We start from the raw sequence: 21,525 nt of genomic DNA, 5'->3' as shown, positions 1-21,525 counted from the left end.
AATGAAGGGATTAAACGTACTTTTAGACGGAATACAAAACCCCCGGAAACCCCCAGACCTTCAGCTGCAGGGGAGATAAGTAGGATGGAAGTGTGGGCAGAGATAAATGAGGATCTGTTGGCTGGAGCTAGTAGGAGAAAATAGGTCAGAGACGCATAGTGTGCATCCCAAATTGCCCCCTATACCCTATATAGCAAACTTCTTTTGACCAGGGCCCATGGAATAAGGTGCCATTTGGGATGCAGACAGACATGCCTAGAGATTCAGAGAAACTCAGAGAGAGAGGGAGTCTGTCTGTGTGATCCTATCCTCTCTACAGCTCAAAGTTCTAGCTTCTCCCTGCAGAGCTATAGATACAGATTTAGCTCAACTAGATTTGAGATTTAGAGTTTGAATGGGCTCCATTTTGGCAAGAGAGTTCCAAGGTAATTATGCTACATCCCACTGAGAATGCAAATCAGAAAGTTATTGTCATGGAATGCTCATTTCCAACAGTTTTGCAAACACTGTACAGTAGTCCAGTACTCCTATAGCCTAGCACTGCTATTTTGTGTGATCTAAGAAGAAAGCTAATGTGCTAGCAGGCTAACAGGCTAGCGGTGATGTTGCTAGCAAAGTACTAGTCATTTTGCAAGCAGTAGGTGGAGGCTAATGTGCTAGCAGGCTAGCGGCTGTGATACTAGCAAAAGGGAGTTTTTTTCAGTCTTTTAGAAGCAGAGTTCTGTGAAAGATGAGGAAGATGTCGACCCGGGTACTCACCTCTCTCACCTCTCTCACCCCTCAGACTGATGCTCTCACATGACCTGGAAGGAAATGAACAACAAATATTTAGCTACAGGGGTGTTTCTATAACAACGGTTAGCTACACAACCACCAAGGGTGTTTCTATAACAACGGGCTGTTTTTCTAAAAGGTTTAAGGGCACGACTTTGTCCTCTCACATGGCTCCACAGCAGCCAGTTTGAAAAGAAACAAAGTTATGTTCTTTAAGTTATATTATTCAGCTTGTGATAGCTGCAATGTTTCAACACTACAGATATTTGTCAGGTTCACGGTTCTCTCTCTGAATGGACAGTGTGAAAAGAGATGTCATGAAAAATCACAAACTTTGAAAGATTTCCTTTCCATTTTAACCCTTGATTTATCCATTTTATTTGCCCCGACAACAATAACACACATCCGTTGTATTGTGGCCCTCACAAGTCAATCTGTGGCCTGCTAAAAACCAAGACAATGTTCTTTTCTATTAAGACCAGGAGTCCTGAGGCCTCAGAGTATAGACTCAGTAATGGTCCATCAGTCTTTGTGGGACCTGTTCGCTTCTATTCAGCCTGGCTGGGAACAGCTTTCATTACTCTACACTGGGAAATAGGAGCTGGGGGACCCTCAATCTACCCCCCTTTCTCCTCAAACTTCAGCTTTCTCAACTAGACTCCCCCCAACCTCTTCTACCCCATCAACTCTCAACCTCTACTAACCCCTCTACCCCCCCCCTTTCAATCCTAAACTTAAACCCTAACCCTCAAGGCGCCCACATGCTTCCCAGCCCAAACAATTCGGAAGAGTCGTGCATATATTATGACAACATTTTGTGCCATTTTTGTTGGTTTTGGACCGAAGTCGGTAGCCAAAGTCTACTCTACGCCCATTCGTCGGTGATTGGTCAACAGTAGAGATTCTTCAGTAAAGTCTTTATTGTCATTCAATGACAGATGACTCGTTTGCACCAAACATCTTAGTTAGATGTAAAATTGCGAGACTAAGACATCACAATTAATGACTGATTTCTTGAGTTATCTGAGATTAATTCTGACTGTTTTGAGGAAGTGGCTACGGCGTCTCAAAATTGACAAACAGTACTTAGTATTGCCACTTTTTTCTTCATTTTTCAAATAAAGGTCTTTTAAGGGAGTATGTGAGCACAATCGTTCGATTGGTCTAGCCAACTTCGGCTAGCTGCCAGCCAAACTGAAGCATGCTGACGCCTTTAGCCCCCTCAATCCCCTGTTGTATTGGAGGCTGGAGGCTAGTCAGTGGTAGGTCAATAAGAGGCCTGGAGATCTGAGGAGGGACAAGCGGTTTGTTTGGTGAGGGATCTGACAGGCTTTAGAACTTCCACCAGACCAGTATTACTGCTGGCTGGAGCAATAACTAACACATACTATGTCAACATTCAATGATACACTATTACATATATAGCCTGTACTGGCTAAATTGTTCAATATAACTGCCCCAATACAATTTCCATCCTCATCCTTTAGCCACAATAAGGCAGTGGTGACGTGTTAGTCTTGACGCATACAAATCCAATGTCCAGGGATTGATACACACCAGCCCCAATTATATTTGGTGTAAAATCAGAACAATTCTTTACTTAACTTGAAAGTGCCTTACTCTTAGACTGCACCTTCTTGCAGTAGGCAGATCTTGGATATTGGCCTTTCCATAATGTTGGTACTTGTCTTCAGGTGTACTGCACATACTAACCCTCTGGAGTCAGGCTTGGTCTCAGTAACTTTTCCAAGTATCCATACACTTCGTGGTGCCATGGGGTCCACCAGCAGGACCATATCTCTCCTTCACGGAAGCAGCGTTTCACTTTGCCCCACTTTTGTATTTCTTGTAAGACTTGCAGGTACTCTTCTGTCCATCTCTTCCTAAATGAATCTGCCATGTACTGGAATTTTTCCCAACGCCGTCTGATGTGCTGATCTGTTTTTTCGACATTAACAGTGAAATGTGATTTGGGGTGAGGGCTTCTAGATCCAGGTGGTCATTGATTACCATGGTGATTGGGCAGCTGTTTAGAATGGCCTCTACTTCACACAGCACGGTGTGGAATCCCTCCTCTTCTTGGGTCTGTTGTTTCAGGACAGAATGGAGCACCTGGCCAATCATCCCAATGCGCCTTTCCCAGACTCCTCCGTGGTGGGACGCCCCAGGGGGATTGAAACTCTATTGTATTTCTTCCTGAGGTAGAGCATCTTGGATCTTGCCTTGGTTTAAAGCAGATAGAGCTTCTCTAAGGTCTCTCTGAGTACCAATGAAGCTAGTTCCGTTATCAGATCTTACATCTTTTGTTTGTTCTTTACATTTCCTCTTCCCTGTTTGATTTCTAGAGGACCAAAGTAATCCACACCTACGTTGGTAAATGGTGGGATGTCTGGCATGATCCTTTCAAGTGGCAGATCTGCCATCTACTGCTCAGCAATCTTGCCTCTTTGCCTTCTGCACACAACACACTCTGAAATGATCATAGGGCTCTGGTCAAAAGTAGTGCACTGTGTAGGTAATAGGGTGCCATTTGGGACGCACATTAACACTAATATCAGTGTGATGACAGAGAGGTGTGGTGGATGCTCGATCCTCAGTCTAACGTCTCTGGGTTGTCTGAAATGTTCTTAGTGAGGGAAAAAATTGTCCACGAAATTCCTTTGTAGAAAAAGAAAATGTACCTGCAAAACTTTTTAATATATATTTTTAGGTCTCAACAAAATGTCATGAAATGTCGATGATAAATTAAAAACTGTGACAACTTCTGTGACATTTTGAAAAATACAATTATAGGGACCGACAAGGGAGTGACATTTGTCTGAAACCCACTGTGGCTCACCTATCATAGGAACTAATACAGCCGGCCAGGAAGGGAGATACAAAACATATCCAAGATGGTGGAACCAATTTACCTGCTAGCCAGCAGTCAGTCAGTCCAAAAATATAATAATAATAATTTGTAATAATTTGGTGGGTGCTTATTTTTGTCCTGTTTCACACATATAATTTATATGTGTTTATTGGAAATGTGTTTATTTCATATCCCCCTGAGACACCCTCGGAGACTGGGGTCACGGCCAGGGTCTGTTACCCCTGAGACACCCTCGGAGACTGGGGTCACGGCCAGGGTCTGTTACCCCTGAGACACCTTCGGAGACTGGGGTACCGGCCAGGGTCTGTTACCCCTGAGACACCCTCGGAGACTGGGGTCAAGGCCAGGGTCTGTTACCCCTGAGACACCCTCGGAGACTGGGGTCACGGCCAGGGTCTGTTACCCCTGAGACACCTTCGGAGACTGGGGTCAAGGCCAGGGTCTGTTACCCCTGAGACACCCTCGGAGACTGGGGTCACGGCCAGGGTCTGTTACCCCTGAGACACCCTCGGAGACTGGGGTCCCGGCCAGGGTCTGTTACCCCTGAGACACCCTCGGAGACTGGGGTCCCGGCCAGGGTCTGTTACCCCTGAGACACCCTCGGAGACTGGGGTCCCGGCCAGGGTCTGTTACCCCTGAGACACCCTCGGAGACTGGGGTCACGGCCAGGGTCTGTTTACCCCTGAGACACCCTCGGAGACTGGGGTCACGGCCAGGGTCTGTTACCCCTGAGACACCCTCGGAGACTGGGGTCCCGGCCAGGGTCTGTTACCCCTGAGACACCCTCGGAGACTGGGGTCCCGGCCAGGGTCTGTTACCCCTGAGACACCCTCGGAGACTGGGGTCCCGGCCAGGGTCTGTTACCCCTGAGACACCCTCGGAGACTGGGGTCACGGCCAGGGTCTGTTACCCCTGAGACACCCTCGGAGACTGGGGTCACGGCCAGGGTCTGTTACCCCTGAGACACCCTCGGAGACTGGGGTCCCGGCCAGGGTCTGTTACCCCTGAGACACCCTCGGAGACTGGGGTCCCGGCCAGGGTCTGTTACCCCTGAGACACCCTCGGAGACTGGGGTCCCGGCCAGGGTCTGTTACCCCTGAGACACCCTCGGAGACTGGGGTCCCGGCCAGGGTCTGTTACCCCTGAGACACCCTCGGAGACTGGGGTCCCGGCCAGGGTCTGTTACCCCTGAGACACCCTCGGAGACTGGGGTCACGGCCAGGGTCTGCCATTATCAGACCCTGGAACAATTAGGATTAAGTGCTTCCTCAAGGGCATATCAGCAGATTTTTTCACCTAGTCGACTCAGCGACCTTTCGGTTACTGGCCCTAGTGTCTTTGAGAGACTGGTTACATTTTAATAGAGTCAACTTCTGAAAGACAGTGTTTCATCCTGTTTTATCCAGTGATGCACGGTACTGTTGTGTTAGCACACTCAAATACCATTTAAAAATGTCTAGCTTTACTCACATATGGAAACATTGTTAGTTAGCATCAGTGTTTCTGTAATCACTGCTCATCATGTCAGTTTTCTCACCTTTTCCTTAGCACTATATCCCTGGTTTTACCCTCCCTCGCCCCACACGTCCTCTGTAACAGTCTAGAACACCTTTATTACCCATCACTCACCTCTCCCTTCCTGCATCGGAGCTGGAGTGACTGATTGGCTGTATAATGAGACCGCTGTCCCGTGGCCAATGTCCTGAGAGGCCACACACACACACACACACACACACACACACACACACACACACACACACACACACACACACACACACACACACACACACACACACACACACACACACACACACACACACACACACACACACACACACACACACACACACACACATCGTGTGTAATGAGGCTGCTGTAATCTGGCCATTGTGCTGAGTGGACAAGGATAGTCAGGTGATTCCAGTCTGGCCGGTGCCGGCCTAATCGACACCAAACTCAGGTGTGTGTGTGTGTGTGTGTGTGTGTATGTGTGTGTGTGTGTGTGTGTGTGTGTGTGTGTGTGTGTGTGTGTGTGTGTGTGTGTGTGTGTGTGTGTGTGTGTGTGTGTGTGTGTGTGTGTGTGTGTGTATGAGGCTACGAGCCGATCGAAGGGACCAGGTCTGTGGTCTGCCAGGTCTGTGGTAATTATGCATTAGGCAGCCTGGCGTTGAAACTAACCAGCCGTGGTCCGCATGGTGTCTAGACACACAGTGATCCAACAACACTGACTCGGCTAGCACCTTCACTAGGCTGTGTGTGTGTGTGTGTTTCTGTTGACTATGTAGAGTGAGTGTATCGTACCATCTGGTCCAGCACTGTGTGTATCAGTGTGTTGAGTCTGAACGGTAGATGGGGGAAGGACAGCTAGTCAGTGTGAGGACGGGTTAAATCTCCACATCTCCCTCCTCTAGGATCTTAATTACTCACCCCAGCATCTCTTTCTTGAACTCCTGTTATCCCTCTTTCATATCCTCTCTTCTCCCTATTTTTGTTGCCACACACACACACACACACACACACACACACACACACACACACACACACACACACACACACACACACACACACACACACACACACACACACACACACACACACACACACACACACACACACACACACACACACACACAGTGCTAATAGATTCCCAGCTTTGTGCGTGTACATAATGTAAATATTTACTCTCTCCCCTGTCCCTATGCCGACACTCATTAGTCTCAACTCAGCACTAAATTTACATGAATTACATTAAATCTATAATCCTCATTTAATGCTGCTGATGTTTAATCTCTACTGGATCACCTGAAGAGAAAGGATAAGTGAATAAATAGATAATGATGATAGGATGTCCTTGCAGTCCTATAGGGAATGTTTGACTCATTATATAGCTATTCTCACTGAGAGAGAAACACTCTTCACCCCTGATCCACTTTATATACGAAGACATTAAACTATGGCAGATTAGGATTGTGTTTAGGGTGACAGTGACAGTCCATGCATGGTTGATGTTGGTTATCTGGGGGTTTGTTTCTCTCTAGGACTGTGTGTGTGAGTGTTTGCTTTTGTGAGGGTGTGTGTCATTGACTGACATCTGTCTGTCAGTCTGCCTCCTTCTGTCCTTGCACATCATTGGCAGAGTCTCTCTCTAGATAGCTGCGGGGGAGTTTTTATGTTATTCTCTGGGGGTTGTGTCCTGTCTAATGGTATTGACTGTGTGTGTGTGTGTCTGTGTGTGTGTGTTTTAATTAGCTGAGGAGGGTTAATTGCCTCCTGACTGACTGGTCTGCAACACTTGATAGAATGACTCACCCAAGACTGAATGACTTTGTCTCCCTGTCTAGCGTGTTGTGTGCCTGTATCTCCTCAGCTTCCTGGTATTTGTCTCCCTGTCTAGCGTGTTGTGTGCCTGTATCTCCTCAGCTTCCTGGTATTTGTCTCCCTGTCGAGCTTGTTGTGCGCCTGTATCTCCTCAACTTCCTGGTATTTACCTCCCCGCCGAGCGTGTTGTGCGCCTGTATCTCCTCAGCTTCCTGGTATTTACCTCCCTGTCTAGCGTGTTGTGTGCCTGTATCTCCTCAGCTTCCTGGTATTTACCTCCCTGTCGAGCATGTTGTGCGCCTGTGTGTCTCCTCAGATTCCTGGTATTTACCTCCCTGTCGAGCATGTTGTGCGCCTGTATCTCCTCAGCTTCCTGGCATTTACCTCCCTGTCAAGCGTGTTGTGTGCCTGTATCTCCTCAGCTTCCTGGTATTTACGTCCCTGTTGAGCGTGTTGTGCGCCTGTATCTCCTCAGCTTCCTGGTATTTGTCTCCCTGTCGAGCGTGTTGTGCGCCTGTATCTCCTCAGCTTCCTGGTATTTACCTCCCTGTTGAGCATGTTGTGCGCCTGTATCTCCTCAGCTTCCTGGTATTTACCTCCCTGTTGAGCATGTTGTGCGCCTGTATCTCCTCAGCTTCCTGGTATTTACCTCCCTGTCGAGCGTGTTGTGCGCCTGTATCTCCTCAGCTTCCTGGTATTTACCTCCCTGTCGAGCGTGTTGTGCGCCTGTATCTCCTCAGCTTCCTGGTATTTACCTCCCTGTTGAGCGTGTTGTGCGCCTGTATCTCCGCAGCTTCCTGGCATTTACCTCCCTGTCGAGCATGTTGTGCGCCTGTATCTCCTCAGCTTCCTGGTATTTACCTCCCTGTCAAGCGTGTTGTGCACCTTTATCTCCTCAGCTTCCTGGTATTTACCTCCCTGTCTAGCGTGTTGTGCGCCTGTATCTCCTCAGCTTCCTGGTATTTACCTCCCTGTCTAGCGTGTTGTGCGCCTGTATCTCCTCAGCTTCCTGGTATGTACCTCCCTGTCGAGCGTGTTGTGCGCCTGTATCTCCTCAGCTTCCTGGCATTTACCTCCCTGTCGAGCGTGTTGTGCGCCTGTATCTCCTCAGCTTCCTGGTATTTACCTCCCTGTCGAGCATGTTGTGCGCCTGTATCTCCTCAGCTTCCTGGTATTTACCTCCCTGTCTAGCGTGCTGTGCGCCTGTATCTCCTCAGCTTCCTGGTATTTACCTCCCTGTCGAGCATGTTGTGCGCCTGTATCTCCTCAGCTTCCTGGTATTTACCTCCCTGTCGAGCGTGTTGTGCACCTGTATCTCCTCAGCTTCCTGGTATTTACCTCCCTGTCTTGCGTGTTGTGCGCCTGTATCTCCTCAGCTTCCTGGTATTTACCTCCCTGTCTAGCGTGTTGTGCGCCTGTATCTCCTCAGCTTCCTGGTATTTACCTCCCTGTCAAGCGTGTTGTGTGCCTGTATCTCCTCAGCTTCCTGGTATTTACCTCCCTGTTGAGCATGTTGTGCGCCTGTATCTCCTCAGCTTCCTGGTATTTACCTCCCTGTCGAGCATGTTGTGCGCCTGTATCTCCTCAGCTTCCTGGTATTTACCTCCCTGTCGAGCATGTTGTGCGCCTGTGTGTCTCCTCAGGTTCCTGGTATTTACAGGAAGTATTACCTCCCTGTGTGGGGTCGGATTTAAAAAGGTGTGTCTCTCCTCTCTCTGTCCTCTTTCTGTCCCCTCTCTATTCCTCTCACAACTCTCTCTTTCATCTCTCTTCCAATTCATCCCAATTGTGTTCGATGGGTTTGAGGTGAGGGCTCTGTGCAGGCCAGTCTTACACACCAATCTCGACAAACCATTTATGTATTGATCTTGCTTTGTGCATGGGGGCATTGTTATGCTGAAACAAAATGTTGTCACAAAGTTGGAAGCACAGAATCGTCTAAGGTGTCATTGCATGCTGTAGCGTTAAGATTTCCCTTCACTGAAAGTGGCCTAGCCCGAACCATGAAAAACAGCCCCAGACCCTTATTCCTCCTCCACCAAACTGTACAGTTAACACTATGCATTGGGGCAGGTAGCCCCCAGATTTGTTCGTTGGACTGCCAGATGGTGAAGCGTGATTCATCACTTCAGAGTACACGTTTCCACTGCTCTAGAGTCCAATGGTGGAGACCTTTAGACCCCTCCAGCAGACGCTTGGCATTGCGCAAGGTGATCAAGCTTCACCATCTGGCAGTCCAACAAACGAATCTGGGTTTGGCTGCTCGGCCATGGAAACCCATTTCATGGAGCTCCCGACGAACAGTTCTTGTGCTGATGTAGCTTCCAGAGGCCGTTTGGAACTCGGTAGTGAGTGTTGCAACCGACGACAGACGATTTTTACGTTCTACGAGCTTCAGCACTCGGCAGTCCTGTTCTGTGAGCTTGTCTGGCCTACCACTTTGCGGCTGAGCCGTTGTTGCTCCTAGATGTTTCCACTTCACAATAACAGCACTTACAGTTGACCGGGGCAGCTCTAGCAGGGAAGAAATTTGACGAAGTGACTTTGTGGAATGGTGGTATTCTATGACGGTGCCATGTTGAAAGTCACTGAGCTCTTCAGTAAGGTGATTCTACTGCCAATGCTTGTCTATGGAGATTGCATGGCTCCATGCTCGATTTTATACATCTGTCAGCAATGGGTGTGGCTGAAATAGCCGAATCCTCTAATTTGAAGGGTTGTCCACATACTTTTGTATATCTGTAGTGTATATGGGCTCGAAAGGCTCACTTTGGAACGGATAGGCCTTACAGTCAATGTCAGATCAATCAATGTTAGATTGCTGCTTCCAATCATGGTCTCTTAGCTTAGATAGAGCATTAAGGCTTTTACCAACATGGTCTCAGAAGCAGCATCTTTTGTTATTCCACTTCTTCATGAAACCTCCTCCAGAGCAGCCCACCAACCCAAACACTGTCACAACATCACCATGACTCAATTAGTGAAACACACAAAGTCATATCCTCCAGAGCTACATCACTATACTGAAACAGGTGAGGTCATATCCTCCAGAGCTACATCACTATACTGAAACAGATGAGGTCATATCCTCCAAAGCTACATCACTATACTGAAACTGAGGCAATCATATCCTCCAGAGCTACATCACTATACTGAAACAGATGAGGTCATATCCTCCAGAGCTACATCACTATACTGAAACAGAGGCAGTCATATCCTCCAGAGCTACATCACTGTACTGAAACAGATGAGGTCATATCCTCCAAAGCTACATTACAATACTGAAACAGATGAGGTCATATCCTCCAGAGCTACATCACTATACTGAAACAGAGGCAGTCATATCCTCCAGAGCTACATCACTACTGAAACAGATGAGGTCATATCCTCCAGAGCTACATCACTATACTGAAACAGATAAGGTCATATCCTCCAGAGCTACATCACTATACTGAAACAGATAAGGTCATATCCTCCAGAGCTACATCACTATACTGAAACAGAGGCAGTCATATCTTCCAGAGCTACATCACTACTGAAACAGATAAGGTCATATCCTCCAGAGCTACATCACTATACTGAAACAGATAAGGTCATATCCTTGAGAACTACATCACTACTGAAACAGATAAGGTCATATCCTCCAGAGCTACATCACTATACTGAAACAGATAAGGTCATATCCTCCAGAGCTACATCACTATACTGAAACAGATAAGGTCATATCCTCCAGAGCTACATCACTATACTGAAACAGATAAGGTCATATCCTCCAGAGCTACATCACTATACTGAAACAGAGGCAGTCATATCTTCCAGAGCTACATCACTACTGAAACAGATAAGGTCATATCCTCCAGAGCTACATCACTGTACTGAAACAGATAAGGTCATATCCTCCAGAGTTACATCACTACTGAAACAGAGACAGTCATATCCTCTGATACATACAGTTTCCTGTCTCCTACTCCTCCCCGTGGCTGTGTCTGGTGGAGGAGGAGGCTGCATATGGTTACAAATTCAGTTAACATTCCCAAAATTCCCAGGTTTGAAATCAGGGTGGAGATTCCTGCTTATTCCTGTCATTATTTCAGGAATATTCCGACCAGAATTTCTGGAAAAGTTACCAGAATGTAGCAGCTATATGTAGGTGTCAGACTGTTGCTGTGTGTCTAGCATGATAACCAAAGGATTATGCTGCTGGTTCCTTCTGTGACTATGATGCTATTTCCTGTCTCCTCCTCCGATAGGTTATATTTGGGGGATGTCGGGGTACTGTTGGGTATCTAACCTGTTATTGGGTGGAATTAGATGGAACTCACAGCTCCTAGAGAGAGCACCCCCCCCCCCCCCCCCCCCCCACACACACACACACACACACTTTCATACACACACACAAACGCTCACACACAAGGTACTACAAACATACACACACACACATGGACAGCATAGATAGACAGCGGACCATATGTAGGATAATCTGATTGGAGGCATGGTGGTTGTCTATCTGAATGGTGAGATGGTTGTCTGTCTGAATGGAGGGAGGTATGGTTGTCTGACTGAATGGAGGGAGGTATGGTTGTCTGACTGAATGGAGGGAGGTATGGTTGTCTGACTGAATGGAGGGAGGTATGGTTGTCTGACTGAATGGAGGGAGGTATGGTTGTCTGACTGAATGGAGGGAGGTATGGTTGTCTGACTGAATGGAGGGAGGTATGGTTGTCTGACTGAACGGAGGGAGGTGTGGTTGTGTGACTGAATGGAGGGAGGTATGGTTGTCTGACTGAATGGAGGGAGGTATGGTTGTCTGACTGAATGGAGGGAGGTATGGTTGTCTGACTGAATGGAGGGAGGTATGGTTGTCTGACTGAATGGAGGGAGGTATGGTTGTCTGACTGAACGGAGGGAGGTGTGGTTGTGTGACTGAATGGAGGGAGGTATGGTTGTCTGACTGAATGGAGGGAGGTATGGTTGTCTGACTGAATGGAGGGAGGTATGGTTGTCTGACTGAATGGAGGGAGGTATGGTTGTCTGACTGAATGGAGGGAGGTATGGTTGTCTGACTGAACGGAGGGAGGTATGGTTGTCTGACTGAACGGAGGGAGGTATGGTTGTCTGACTGAACGGAGGGAGGTATGGTTGTCTGACTGAACGGAGGGAGGTATGGTTGTCTGACTGAATGGAGGGAGGTATGGTTGTCTGACTGAATGGAGGGAGGTATGGTTGTCTGTCTGAATGGAGGAAGGTATGGTTGTCTGACTGAATGGAGGGAGGTATGGTTGTCTGTCTGAATGGAGGGAGGTATGGTTGTCTGACTGAACGGAGGGAGGTATGGTTGTCTGTCTGAATGGAGGGAGGTATGGTTGTCTGACTGAATGTAGGGAGGTATGGTTGTCTAACTGAATGGAGGGAGGTATGGTTGTCTGACTGAATGGAGGGAGGTATGGTTGTCTGACTGAATGGAGGGAGGTATGGTTGTCTGACTGAATGGAGGGAGGTATGGTTGTCTAACTGAATGGAGCGAGGTATGGTTGTCTGTCTGAATGGAGGGAGGGAGGTATGGTTGTCTGACTGAATGGAGGGAGGTATGGTTGTCTGACTGAATGGAGGGAGGTATGGTTGTCTGACTGAATGGAGGGAGGTATGGTTGTCTGACTGAACGGAGGGAGGTATGGTTGTCTGACTGAACGGAGGGAGGTATGGTTGTCTGACTGAACGGAGGGAGGTATGGTTGTCTGACTGAACGGAGGGAGGTATGGTTGTCTGACTGAATGGAGGGAGGTATGGTTGTCTGACTGAATGGAGGGAGGTATGGTTGTCTGTCTGAATGGAGGAAGGTATGGTTGTCTGACTGAATGGAGGGAGGTATGGTTGTCTGTCTGAATGGAGGGAGGTATGGTTGTCTGACTGAACGGAGGGCGGTATGGTTGTCTGTCTGAATGGAGGGAGGTATGGTTGTCTGACTGAATGTAGGGAGGTATGGTTGTCTAACTGAATGGAGGGAGGTATGGTTGTCTGACTGAATGGAGGGAGGTATGGTTGTCTGACTGAATGGAGGGAGGTATGGTTGTCTGACTGAATGGAGGGAGGTATGGTTGTCTAACTGAATGGAGCGAGGTATGGTTGTCTGTCTGAATGGAGGGAGGGAGGTATGGTTGTCTGACTGAATGGAGGGAGGTATGGTTGTCTGTCTGAATGGAGGGAGGGAGGTATGGTTGTCTGACTGAATGGAGGGAGGGAGGTATGGTTGTCTGACTGAATGGAGGGAGGTATGGTTGTTTGACTGAATGGAGGGAGGTATGGTTGTCTGTCTGAATGGAGGAAGGTATGGTTGTTTGACTGAATGGAGGGAGGTATGGTTGTCTGTCTGAATGGAGGAAGGTATGGTTGTCTGACTGAATGGAGGGAGGTATGGTTGTCTGACTGAATGGAGGGAGGTATGGTTGTCTGACTGAATGGAGGGAGGTATGGTTGTCTGACTGAACGGAGGGAGGTATGGTTGTCTGACTGAACGGAGGGAGGTATGGTTGTCTGACTGAACGGAGGGAGGTATGGTTGTCTGACTGAACGGAGGGAGGTATGGTTGTCTGACTGAATGGAGGGAGGTATGGTTGTCTGACTGAATGGAGGGAGGTATGGTTGTCTGTCTGAATGGAGGAAGGTATGGTTGTCTGACTGAATGGAGGGAGGTATGGTTGTCTGTCTGAATGGAGGGAGGTATGGTTGTCTGACTGAACGGAGGGAGGTATGGTTGTCTGTCTGAATGGAGGGAGGTATGGTTGTCTGACTGAATGTAGGGAGGTATGGTTGTCTAACTGAATGGAGGGAGGTATGGTTGTCTGACTGAATGGAGGGAGGTATGGTTGTCTGACTGAATGGAGGGAGGTATGGTTGTCTGACTGAATGGAGGGAGGTATGGTTGTCTAACTGAATGGAGCGAGGTATGGTTGTCTGTCTGAATGGAGGGAGGGAGGTATGGTTGTCTGACTGAATGGAGGGAGGTATGGTTGTCTGACTGAATGGAGGGAGGTATGGTTGTCTGACTGAATGGAGGGAGGTATGGTTGTCTGACTGAACGGAGGGAGGTATGGTTGTCTGACTGAACGGAGGGAGGTATGGTTGTCTGACTGAACGGAGGGAGGTATGGTTGTCTGACTGAACGGAGGGAGGTATGGTTGTCTGACTGAATGGAGGGAGGTATGGTTGTCTGACTGAATGGAGGGAGGTATGGTTGTCTGTCTGAATGGAGGAAGGTATGGTTGTCTGACTGAATGGAGGGAGGTATGGTTGTCTGTCTGAATGGAGGGAGGTATGGTTGTCTGACTGAACGGAGGGAGGTATGGTTGTCTGTCTGAATGGAGGGAGGTATGGTTGTCTGACTGAATGTAGGGAGGTATGGTTGTCTAACTGAATGGAGGGAGGTATGGTTGTCTGACTGAATGGAGGGAGGTATGGTTGTCTGACTGAATGGAGGGAGGTATGGTTGTCTGACTGAATGGAGGGAGGTATGGTTGTCTAACTGAATGGAGCGAGGTATGGTTGTCTGTCTGAATGGAGGGAGGGAGGTATGGTTGTCTGACTGAATGGAGGGAGGTATGGTTGTCTGTCTGAATGGAGGGAGGGAGGTATGGTTGTCTGACTGAATGGAGGGAGGGAGGTATGGTTGTCTGACTGAATGGAGGGAGGTATGGTTGTTTGACTGAATGGAGGGAGGTATGGTTGTCTGTCTGAATGGAGGAAGGTATGGTTGTTTGACTGAATGGAGGGAGGTATGGTTGTCTGTCTGAATGGAGGAAGGTATGGTTGTCTGACTGAATGGAGGGAGGTATGGTTGTCTGACTGAATGGAGGGAGGGAGGTACCTTACCTCCCTATGGTTGTCTGACTGAATGGAGGGAGGTATGGTTGTTTGACTGAATGGAGGGAGGTATGGTTGTCTGTCTGAATGGAGGGAGGTATGGTTGTCTGACTGAACGGATGGAGGGGGGTATGGTTGTCTGACTGAATGGAGGGAGGTATGGTTGTTTGACTGAATGGAGGGAGGTATGGTTGTCTAACTGAATGGAGGGAGGTATGGTTGTCTGTCTGAATGGAGGGAGGGAGGTATGGTTGTCTGACTGAATGGAGGGAGGGAGGTATGGTTGTCTGACTAAATGGAGGGAGGTGTGGTTGTTTGACTGAATGGAGGGAGGTATGGTTGTCTAACTGAATGGAGGGAGGTATGGTTGTCTGACTGAACGGAGGGAGGTATGGTTGTCTGTCTGAACGGAGGGAGGTATGGTTGTCTGACTGAATGGAGGGAGGTATAGTTGTCTGACTGAATGGAGGGAGGTATGGTTGTCTGACTGAATGGAGGGAGGTATGGTTGTCTGACTGAATGGAGGGAGGTGTGGTTGTCTGTCTGAATGGAGGGAGGTATGGTTGTCTGACTGAATGTAGAGATGTATGGTTGTCTGACTGATTGGAGGGAGGTATGGTTGTCTGACTGAACGGAGGGAGGTATGGTTGTCTGTCTGAATGGAGGGAGGTATGGTTGTCTGACTGAATGGAGGGAGGTAAGGTTGTCTGACTGAATGGAGGGAGGTATGGTTGTCTGACTGAATGTAGAGAGGTATGGTTGTCTGACTGATTGGAGGGAGGTATGGTTGTCTGTCTGAATGGAGGGAGGTATAGTTGTCTGACTGAATGGAGGGAGGTATGGTTGTCTGACTGAATGGAGGGAGGTATGGTTGTCTGACTGAATGGAGGGAGGTATGGTTGTCTGACTGAATGGAGGGAGGTATGGTTGTCTGACTGAATGGAGGGAGGTATGGTTGTCTGACTGAATGGAGGGTGGTATGGTTGTCTGTCTGAATGGAGGGAGGGAGGTATGGTTGTCTGACTGAATGGAGGGAGGGAGGTATGGTTGTTTGACTGAATAGAGGGAGGTATGGTTGTCTGACTGAATGGAGGGAGGTATGGTTGTCTGACTGAACGGAGGGAGGTGTGGTTGTCTGACTGAATGGAGGGAGGTATGGTTGTCTGACTGAATGGAGGGAGGTATGGTTGTCTGACTGAATGGAGGGAGGTATGGTTGTCTGACTGAATGGAGGGAGGTATGGTTGTCTGACTGAATGGAGGGAGGTATGGTTGTCTGACTGAACGGAGGGAGGTGTGGTTGTCTGACTGAATGGAGGGAGGTATGATTGTCTGACTGAATGGAGGGAGGTATGGTTGTCTGACTGAATGGAGGGAGGTATGGTTGTCTGACTGAATGGAGGGAGGTATGGTTGTCTGACTGAATGGAGGGAGGTATGGTTGTCTGACTGAATGGAGGGAGGTATGGTTGTCTGACTGAATGTAGAGAGGTATGGTTGTCTGACTGATTGGAGGGAGGTATGGTTGTCTGACTGAATGTAGAGAGGTATGGTTGTCTGACTGATTGGAGGGAGGTATGGTTGTCTGTCTGAATGGAGGGAAGTATAGTTGTCTGATTGAATGTAGGGAGGTATGGTTGTCTGACTGAATAGAGGGAGGTATGGTTGTCTGACTGAATGGAGGGAGGTATGGTTGTCTGACTGAATGGAGGGAGGTATGGTTGTCTGACTGAATGGAGGGTGGTATGGTTGTCTGTCTGAATGGAGGGAGGGAGGTATGGTTGTCTGACTGAATGGAGGGAGGGAGGTATGGTTGTTTGACTGAATGGAGGGAGGTATGGTTGTCTGACTGAATGGAGGGAGGTATGGTTGTCTGACTGAACGGAGGGAGGTATGGTTGTCTGACTGAATGGAGGGAGGTATGGTTGTCTGTCTGAATGGAGGAAGGTATGGTTGTCTGACTGAATGGAGGGAGGTATGGTTGTCTGTCTGAATGGAGGGAGGTATGGTTGTCTGACTGAACGGAGGGAGGTATGGTTGTCTGTCTGAATGGAGGGAGGTATGGTTGTCTGACTGAATGTAGGGAGGTATGGTTGTCTAACTGAATGGAGGGAGGTATGGTTGTCTGACTGAATGGAGGGAGGTATGGTTGTCTGACTGAATGGAGGGAGGTATGGTTGTCTGACTGAATGGAGGGAGGTATGGTTGTCTAACTGAATGGAGCGAGGTATGGTTGTCTGTCTGAATGGAGGGAGGGAGGTATGGTTGTCTGACTGAATGGAGGGAGGTATGGTTGTCTGACTGAATGGAGGGAGGTATGGTTGTCTGACTGAATGGAGGGAGGTATGGTTGTCTGACTGAACGGAGGGAGGTATGGTTGTCTGACTGAACGGAGGGAGGTATGGTTGTCTGACTGAACGGAGGGAGGTATGGTTGTCTGACTGAACGGAGGGAGGTATGGTTGTCTGACTGAATGGAGGGAGGTATGGTTGTCTGACTGAATGGAGGGAGGTATGGTTGTCTGTCTGAATGGAGGAAGGTATGGTTGTCTGACTGAATGGAGGGAGGTATGGTTGTCTGTCTGAATGGAGGGAGGTATGGTTGTCTGACTGAACGGAGGGAGGTATGGTTGTCTGTCTGAATGGAGGGAGGTATGGTTGTCTGACTGAATGTAGGGAGGTATGGTTGTCTAACTGAATGGAGGGAGGTATGGTTGTCTGACTGAATGGAGGGAGGTATGGTTGTCTGACTGAATGGAGGGAGGTATGGTTGTCTGACTGAATGGAGGGAGGTATGGTTGTCTAACTGAATGGAGCGAGGTATGGTTGTCTGTCTGAATGGAGGGAGGGAGGTATGGTTGTCTGACTGAATGGAGGGAGGTATGGTTGTCTGTCTGAATGGAGGGAGGGAGGTATGGTTGTCTGACTGAATGGAGGGAGGGAGGTATGGTTGTCTGACTGAATGGAGGGAGGTATGGTTGTTTGACTGAATGGAGGGAGGTATGGTTGTCTGTCTGAATGGAGGAAGGTATGGTTGTTTGACTGAATGGAGGGAGGTATGGTTGTCTGTCTGAATGGAGGAAGGTATGGTTGTCTGACTGAATGGAGGGAGGTATGGTTGTCTGACTGAATGGAGGGAGGGAGGTACCTTACCTCCCTATGGTTGTCTGACTGAATGGAGGGAGGTATGGTTGTTTGACTGAATGGAGGGAGGTATGGTTGTCTGTCTGAATGGAGGGAGGTATGGTTGTCTGACTGAACGGATGGAGGGGGGTATGGTTGTCTGACTGAATGGAGGGAGGTATGGTTGTTTGACTGAATGGAGGGAGGTATGGTTGTCTAACTGAATGGAGGGAGGTATGGTTGTCTGTCTGAATGGAGGGAGGGAGGTATGGTTGTCTGACTGAATGGAGGGAGGGAGGTATGGTTGTCTGACTAAATGGAGGGAGGTGTGGTTGTTTGACTGAATGGAGGGAGGTATGGTTGTCTAACTGAATGGAGGGAGGTATGGTTGTCTGACTGAACGGAGGGAGGTATGGTTGTCTGTCTGAACGGAGGGAGGTATGGTTGTCTGACTGAATGGAGGGAGGTATAGTTGTCTGACTGAATGGAGGGAGGTATGGTTGTCTGACTGAATGGAGGGAGGTATGGTTGTCTGACTGAATGGAGGGAGGTGTGGTTGTCTGTCTGAATGGAGGGAGGTATGGTTGTCTGACTGAATGTAGAGATGTATGGTTGTCTGACTGATTGGAGGGAGGTATGGTTGTCTGACTGAACGGAGGGAGGTATGGTTGTCTGTCTGAATGGAGGGAGGTATGGTTGTCTGACTGAATGGAGGGAGGTAAGGTTGTCTGACTGAATGGAGGGAGGTATGGTTGTCTGACTGAATGTAGAGAGGTATGGTTGTCTGACTGATTGGAGGGAGGTATGGTTGTCTGTCTGAATGGAGGGAGGTATAGTTGTCTGACTGAATGGAGGGAGGTATGGTTGTCTGACTGAATGGAGGGAGGTATGGTTGTCTGACTGAATGGAGGGAGGTATGGTTGTCTGACTGAATGGAGGGAGGTATGGTTGTCTGACTGAATGGAGGGAGGTATGGTTGTCTGACTGAATGGAGGGTGGTATGGTTGTCTGTCTGAATGGAGGGAGGGAGGTATGGTTGTCTGACTGAATGGAGGGAGGGAGGTATGGTTGTTTGACTGAATAGAGGGAGGTATGGTTGTCTGACTGAATGGAGGGAGGTATGGTTGTCTGACTGAACGGAGGGAGGTGTGGTTGTCTGACTGAATGGAGGGAGGTATGGTTGTCTGACTGAATGGAGGGAGGTATGGTTGTCTGACTGAATGGAGGGAGGTATGGTTGTCTGACTGAATGGAGGGAGGTATGGTTGTCTGACTGAATGGAGGGAGGTATGGTTGTCTGACTGAACGGAGGGAGGTGTGGTTGTCTGACTGAATGGAGGGAGGTATGATTGTCTGACTGAATGGAGGGAGGTATGGTTGTCTGACTGAATGGAGGGAGGTATGGTTGTCTGACTGAATGGAGGGAGGTATGGTTGTCTGACTGAATGGAGGGAGGTATGGTTGTCTGACTGAATGGAGGGAGGTATGGTTGTCTGACTGAATGTAGAGAGGTATGGTTGTCTGACTGATTGGAGGGAGGTATGGTTGTCTGACTGAATGTAGAGAGGTATGGTTGTCTGACTGATTGGAGGGAGGTATGGTTGTCTGTCTGAATGGAGGGAAGTATAGTTGTCTGATTGAATGTAGGGAGGTATGGTTGTCTGACTGAATAGAGGGAGGTATGGTTGTCTGACTGAATGGAGGGAGGTATGGTTGTCTGACTGAATGGAGGGAGGTATGGTTGTCTGACTGAATGGAGGGTGGTATGGTTGTCTGTCTGAATGGAGGGAGGGAGGTATGGTTGTCTGACTGAATGGAGGGAGGGAGGTATGGTTGTTTGACTGAAAGGAGGGAGGTATGGTTGTCTGACTGAATGGAGGGAGGTATGGTTGTCTGACTGAACGGAGGGAGGTGTGGTTGTCTGACTGAATGGAGGGAGGTATGGTTGTCTGACTGAATGGAGGGAGGTATGGTTGTCTGACTGAATGGAGGGAGGTATGGTTGTCTGACTGAATGGAGGGAGGTATGGTTGTCTGACTGAATGGAGGGAGGTATGGTTGTCTGACTGAACGGAGGGAGGTGTGGTTGTCTGACTGAATGGAGGGAGGTATGATTGTCTGACTGAATGGAGGGAGGTATGGTTGTCTGACTGAATGGAGGGAGGTATGGTTGTCTGACTGAACAGAGGGAGGTATGGTTATCTGACTGAACGGAGGGAGGTATGGTTGTCTGACTGAATGGAGGGAGGTAGGGTTGTCTGACTGAATGGAGGGAGGTATGGTTGTCTGACTGAATGGAGGGAGGTATGGTTGTATGACTGATTGGAGGGAGGTATGGTTGTCTGACTGAATGGAGGGAGGTATGGTTGTCTGACTGAATGGAGGGAGGTATGGTTGTCTGACTGAATGGAGGGAGGTATGGTTGTCTGACTGAAAGGAGGGAGGTATGGTTGTCTGACTGAACGGAGGGAGGTATGGTTGTCTGACTGAACGGAGGGAGGTATGGTTGTCTGACTGAACGGAGGGAGGTATGGTTGTCTGACTGAACGGAGGGAGGTATGGTTGTCTGACTGAATGGAGGGAGGTATGGTTGTCTGACTGAATGGAGGGAGGTATGGTTGTCTGTCTGAATGGAGGAAGGTATGGTTGTCTGACTGAATGGAGGGAGGTATGGTTGTATGACTGATTGGAGGGAGGTATGGTTGTCTGACTGAATGGAGGGAGGTATGGTTGTCTGACTGAATGGAGGGAGGTATGGTTGTCTGACTGAATGGAGGGAGGTATGGTTGTCTGACTGAAAGGAGGGAGGTATGGTTGTCTGACTGAACGGAGGGAGGTATGGTTGTCTGACTGAACGGAGGGAGGTATGGTTGTCTGACTGAACGGAGGGAGGTATGGTTGTCTGACTGAACGGAGGGAGGTATGGTTGTCTGACTGAATGGAGGGAGGTATGGTTGTCTGACTGAATGGAGGGAGGTATGGTTGTCTGTCTGAATGGAGGAAGGTATGGTTGTCTGACTGAATGGAGGGAGGTATGGTTGTCTGTCTGAATGGAGGGAGGTATGGTTGTCTGACTGAACGGAGGGAGGTATGGTTGTCTGTCTGAATGGAGGGAGGTATGGTTGTCTGACTGAATGTAGGGAGGTATGGTTGTCTAACTGAATGGAGGGAGGTATGGTTGTCTTACTGAATGGAGGGAGGTATGGTTGTCTGACTGAATGGAGGGAGGTATGGTTGTCTGACTGAATGGAGGGAGGTATGGTTGTCTAACTGAATGGAGCGAGGTATGGTTGTCTGTCTGAATGGAGGGAGGGAGGTATGGTTGTCTGACTGAATGGAGGGAGGTATGGTTGTCTGTCTGAATGGAGGGAGGGAGGTATGGTTGTCTGACTGAATGGAGGGAGGTATGGTTGTTTGACTGAATGGAGGGAGGTATGGTTGTCTGTCTGAATGGAGGAAGGTATGGTTGTTTGACTGAATGGAGGGAGGTATGGTTGTCTGTCTGAATGGAGGAAGGTATGGTTGTCTGACTGAATGGAGGGAGGTATGGTTGTCTGACTGAATGGAGGGAGGGAGGTACCTTACC

General features: G+C 48.7%; 1 protein-coding gene across 1 annotated transcript in view; it reads right to left on the bottom strand.

Annotated features, from left to right (window-relative positions):
- LOC129842159 (uncharacterized) overlaps positions 1-21,525 on the bottom strand; it is a 94,617-nt gene that overhangs the window by 3,111 nt on the left and 69,981 nt on the right. The window contains exon 2 of the mRNA XM_055910574.1: positions 1-803. This exon is cut by the window's left edge and continues 3,111 nt beyond it. The gene's annotated coding sequence lies outside the window, so the exon portion shown is untranslated. The remainder of the gene's footprint in view (positions 804-21,525) is intronic.

This window comes from Salvelinus fontinalis, unplaced genomic scaffold, assembly GCF_029448725.1.
Source record: "Salvelinus fontinalis isolate EN_2023a unplaced genomic scaffold, ASM2944872v1 scaffold_0019, whole genome shotgun sequence".
Taxonomy (NCBI): Eukaryota; Metazoa; Chordata; class Actinopteri; order Salmoniformes; family Salmonidae; genus Salvelinus; species Salvelinus fontinalis.
The sequence above is the reverse complement of the archived record's forward strand: the minus strand, read 5'-3'. Positions and strand labels throughout refer to the sequence as shown.